The sequence below is a fragment of the Urocitellus parryii genome, chromosome 3 (assembly GCF_045843805.1).
Source record: "Urocitellus parryii isolate mUroPar1 chromosome 3, mUroPar1.hap1, whole genome shotgun sequence".
Lineage (NCBI taxonomy): Eukaryota > Metazoa > Chordata > Mammalia > Rodentia > Sciuridae > Urocitellus > Urocitellus parryii.
The window spans coordinates 207,692,848-207,698,721 of NC_135533.1; the positions used below are offsets into that span (position 1 = coordinate 207,692,848).

A 5,874-nucleotide genomic window follows, 5' to 3' on the forward strand; every position below is an offset into this window, starting at 1 on the left:
ATTTACATACACTTATAAATTGTTTAATAATTGAGCAAGTATGATTGGCTTAATTTTCTGAGACATTTATCATTTCTCTGTGACAAATATTCAAATTCCTCACCTCTATCTATTTTAAAATAGGTAACATATTATTTTTAACTATAATTACCCTACTGTGCAATACATCAAAAGAAGCTTTCCACTTCTCTTACTGTAATTTTTTCCCCTTGAGGGGCTTCTCCTCATTCCTTTGGGCCCAAAATGTACCTCAGCTTCTGGTGACCATCATGCTATGCTGACATTCTGTGAGATCAAATTTCTCAGAATCCACACAGGAATGATATCATGCAGCTTTAGTGATCCTGTTCCTGGCTTTTTTTAACTTCCTAAATGTCCCCAGGTTCATCTATGTTGTCTCCAATGATAAGATTCATCATTTTATTAATAGCAGAATATTATTCTGCTGTGTATCTGTACCACTTACAAATGGCCAATAATCATCTGAAATATGCTCAAAATTGCTAATTATCTGGGAAATGCTCATCCAAGCCTAACTCCAGTTGGAAAGGCTATTATCAAAAAGACCAAGGATATGAAGGGCCAGTGAGTATGTGGAGAAAAAAAGAAATCCTGACCTAGAGTTGGCAGGAATGCAAGTTATTGGAGTCATTATGGAAAACAAGGGGAGAATCCACAAAATTAAAAATACAGTTATCACTTGATGCAGCAATCCTACTACTGGGTATGTGGCAAAAGAAAATGAAATGGGTATTTTGAAGAGATCTGCCCTTCCACATTGACTGATGCACAAATCACTGTAGCCAAGACACAGAAACAACCAAAGTCTTCATGAGGGGGGGCTAATTCATACTTCTCAAAGGCCTGAGTAACTTTCTCTTTAGAATTCTGAAATACACGACTTCCTAGTGAAAACTTGAGAATGAAACAGGAATTCCTCATCAGAGGTGGCACAGGATCCCTTAAGGGACAAGAGCCACACATGTTCTATAGAAAATGATTTCATTCCTTTCCCTTGGCTTTTCTTTTTCTTTTTTGAGGTATATGGATGGTAACCTGGACCTTGCATATATTAGGCAGCCACTCCAACACTGACCTATACACCCATAACTAAAATTAATGTTTTTACAGCAAAATATGTATTGTTTCATTTCATTGTTGTATTACCTGTCTGTAAAAATTAGTTATGCTCTTTTTCTCATTTCTGGAAGTCACATTCATATGGAACCAGGGAATGGTACTCAACGTTTAGAATTCCTTCTTCTGGGACTTGCAGAGGACCCAGAACTGCAGCCCCTCATCTTTGGCCTTTTCCTATCCATGTACCTGGTCGCTATGCTGGGGAACCTGCTCATCATCCTGGCCACTATCTCAGACTCCCACCTGCACACACCCATGTACTACTTCCTCTCCAACCTGTCCTTTGTGGACATCAGTTTCACCTCCACCACCATCCCCAAGATGCTGGTGAACATCCAGACACAGAGCAAGGCCATTACCTATTCAGGTTGCATCACCCAGATTCACTTTTTTGTACTCTTTGCTGCATTGGATAACTTCCTTTTGACTGTGATGGCCTATGACCAGTTTGTGGCCATCTGTCACCCCCTGCACTACATGGTCATCATGAACCAAAGGCTCTGTGGATTGCTAGTTCTGGTGTCCTGGATTGTGAGTGTCTCCCATGCATCGTTACAAAGCTTAATGATATTGCGGCTGTCCTTTTGCACAGACTTGGAAATCCCACACTTTTTCTGTGAACTTAACCAGGTGATTCAGCGTGCCTGTTCTGACACCTTTCTCAATGAGGTGGTGATATATTTTGCTGCTCTCTTGCTGGCTGTTGGACCCCTCACTGGCATCCTTTACACTTACTGCAAGATAGTGTCCTCCATCCGTGCAATCTCATCAACTCAGGGCAAGTACAAAGCCTTCTCCACCTGTGCATCTCACCTCTCTGTGGTCTCCTTATTTTATGGCACAGGCCTAGGTGTGTACCTCAGTTCTGCTGTGACCCAAACTCACACTCCATTGCTACAGCTTCTGTTATGTACAGTGTGGTCACCCCCATGCTGAACCCCTTCATCTACAGTCTGAGGAACAAGGACATCAAGAGCGCTCTGAGAAGACTCTGTGAGAAAGTTTAAAATGTCAATTCTACTGAAACTGAATAAGTGCCCATGATTGCAGGCTCAAAGCCTCAGAACTCAGAACTGATTTTTAGTATCAGAACCTGGCACAGAACTTGGTCCTTCTCCTTTATTCTTGCATTTCCATTTCTTTGATTTCGAGTTCCTAATACAATTCCACTGAGTCATTATTTTTATTGCATGTTGTGATCTCTATGAAATACAATTCTTTTAATTTGACATTTCTGAACTTTCCCAAAATCATTCCCATCTTTGGATGAGAAATACTTGAATGTTCTCATTTGTCCAATAAGATATGATTTTCAAAATAATTTAATCTCAAATGACATGTCATGCCAATAAATTGTATATTTTGCTAAAAAGAGTCCTAATTTGTATTAACATGTGAAAATAGTATTCATCAACTAAGGATATTTTCATAACTTTATTGTGGAAGCAACTCTGAGAAAAAAATATTTTTAGTACTATGGATTGGACCCAAGGGTGCATAACCACTGAGCCATATTCATGGACATTTCTGGTTTTTGTTTGATGTAGTGACTTTCTAAGTACTTAGAGACTCACTAAATTGCTGAGGCTGACCTTCATCCTTGATCCTCCTGCCTCATCCTCCTTAGTCGAAGAGATTAGAAGCATGCACCACCATGCCTGACAGAGGAATAGACCTTCAATTGTGTGTTCATGATTTATATCCTGTAAGACTTCCAGAACTTCCAATCTTCATAAGGTAGCCTTTAACATACCATGGTATTAGCTTGTCATTATGTTTTATTCTCAAATTTGATCCTGTTTCTTTTTCAGTATTGTTTCCACAGTGCCTAACACAGTCATGGGCAAAACAGGTCCCAGAGGTAGCTATTTCGACATTTTCCTAGGCACATATTTCTATGTGCTATACAATACATTTAAAATGCTAACAATATATAAATGGTTGATAGATTAATGGTTTGTAGGTCCAGGATCTGGGCAAGGAGGGGTGTAGATGGGGCTATAACAAGGCAAACTTGGGACATGTGACTGATGGGAGCTATTCTGTATTTTTTTTGCTGATCTTAAATTATTGTAAATGTGAGGTTCAGCATGACATTTCCACACCTGCCCACAGTGAGCACTGATCAAATCCAGCCTCCCTTATCCACCCTCTCCAACCACTTCCCAACATCTAGTAATGTCTATCCTTTGTTCAGGATGACATTTTACTTTTTTTTTTTCTAACCACCTCTTGAGACATCATGAAGTACTTGTCTTTTGGTATCTGCCTTCTTCACTTAGCACAATATCCTCCTGGTCCATCCACATTGCCCCAAATAATAGGATTTCTTCCTTACATATGGCTAAGTATGTTCAACTTGTATATATGCCACGTTTCTTTCCTCCTCTCATCAGGTGATGGGCACATAAGTGACTTCATAGCGTAGCTATTCTGAATGATGCTACAGTAAACATGGCCATGGACGATTCTCTTTGCTGTGATTTTCATTTCCTTGTTATCAGTGTAAACACCTGGCTGTGATATTTTGCTCAGTGTGACTATGGTGGAAGCTTACGAAAGGGGCCTTGAATCTCTCCCTGTCAGTTTTCACTACTGCCCATTAATCTACGATTTTCTGCAATTAAGTTCAATTAAAAAATATAAATAAAAAAGTGATGGACATCTGAGGAAGACGTTTATAAACTGTTCAAATTTTGATGTGTTTCCCTTTCCTCTTGAACCCATGACCACTGTTCACTTTCTCACTTGTAACTGTAAGCTGTCATTGCTGTTAGGGTACATCTGTGCTTAAAATTATCCTTTGTATGTTCTTCAAACAAGAACAGGTAAATGAAAGAGAAGACCGACTTGTTGATAATGAGCTGTGGCTTCCTGTCAATCCAGACATAAAATGTACAGAAGACTGTGGTGAAGTTTGCTTTCTGATTGGGGTAAAAATGTTGGATATTGAAATAAACACATTTGGGTCAATAAGAAATATTGGCATCTGACGTTTCATTGTTCTATTCTCTGCTGTGTAGAGACCAGGGGATACGGTACAGATGGACGTGTGATTTATACTGTGGCTTTTACTACTTAAGAACCTCTCCTACTGCCTCCCTTCTGCACACTCATGAGAACCCCATACTCTTCTGTTCTTGCCAGAGTCCTGAGTTCCTCCATTCTGGAAACCTCATCAATAATAACATAGCCGGGTATTTAGTTTCTATCAAACTCATACTCACATCCGAAATCAAGAACCATCATTTGGTCCCTCATCATAAAAAATGTATGTTCATTACCAGCATGAAATTTCTGGTACTGTCAACAAAGTGTGATGAGTGCAGGAGGTGCTGTCTTATGGTTTTGCATTACAAAAAACACAGCTCACTCCTCTGTTAAAGAGGGACATAGAAAACTTCTGGAGATGCCAAAGACTGTGTCCTCAATGTGAGTCAGTGTTTGGAGGGCACAAGATACCTAACAAGGGCAGGTTCCTTAGTTTTAGACATGGGAAGAAAAGTGGAACACAAAGGGTGGATGTGGTGATGGGTGGTGGGACATTGGGAAGGTGAGGCTCATGGATTGGTGGTAAAAAGGGGCAGATTAATAGCACTCCACTCTGATCTCAGGGGACTCTATTCAAACTCTTCCTTTCCTGATTATAGACCAGTGCCCTGCAGGGAATTCATGTGCTTAGAGTTTGGAGTAAAAAAGAAGGACATGTGCCTAATGAGCAGATAGAGAAAGCTGTGGGCTGTGATTGCTCCAGTCTCCCTGAGTGGACACCCTGGGACACATTGATTCTTCAGGATCTTGAAATCTGACTTGAGGACCAAAGCTGGACCCATTTCTCTTCTCTTGTCTGGGGTCAGAGCCTCACTCTGCACCTTCAACATCCAGGGAAGAACTGAAGCCTGTGCATGAAGACCCTCCCATCAGAGATGCTGCCCAGGTGAGCCTGAGGACCCAGCAGACACTGCAGGAGCTTTCACCTGAGGTTCCCTGAGAGCCCAACCAGCCTGGCCTGCAGCCCAGAGATGGTGGTGTCCTTTGCTAGTTTAAGTAATTTATTAATGGATTCATAAGATACTAAAAAGAGAAGTGACCAAGAAATCAGCAACACGGGGTCACTGTTGACCATTAACTTATGGTAATGGAATCTCAATTAGAAGAGGGATGGGAGGCACAGAGTGGTTCAAATAAAGTAAAATGTAAGTCTGCATACCTTTGCAATGAAGGGGAATGGATAAATCCAGTATTAAGTATGGAGAGATATGCACTGGAGGGAGCTCATTTATAAAAATTATAATGAAACATATTTCAACCCATTTTCATATTGGTGAGAAAGATCTAGATTTAGGAGTTTCTATAAATAAATTCCTGCAGGAGAAAATCATGATATAGATATTTCATTAAATCCTCTTCCTCTCTGGGTATCCACATGGAAAATGAACTAACTTAATATTTGAAGATGAGTATGCCAAAGAGTTTTCCATTGCAAGTGTTTCACAACCTGTCGAGATGAAGTCAACGGCATGGCTGTCGACCTATTTCAATTCGTTGAGACCCTTGCTTAGGGTTGGAGTGTATTCCCTCTCATTCTATTTTTTTTTTTGATTCTTTAGTTTTTTTTTTTTTTTTTTTTTTTTTTTTTTACTTATTTTGCATGTTGCCCCTAGTTTCATTTACATATGCACAGAACATAAGTGGAGATGTATCTGTGGGGAGTCTGAAAGTCTACAGATTCTA

General features: G+C 40.1%; 1 pseudogene; it reads left to right on the plus strand.

Annotated features, from left to right (window-relative positions):
- The first annotated feature begins 1,221 nt into the window (after positions 1 to 1,221).
- On the plus strand, positions 1,222 to 2,147 carry LOC113178426 (olfactory receptor 7A10-like; annotated as a pseudogene).
- Positions 2,148 to 5,874: the final 3,727 nt, after the last annotated feature.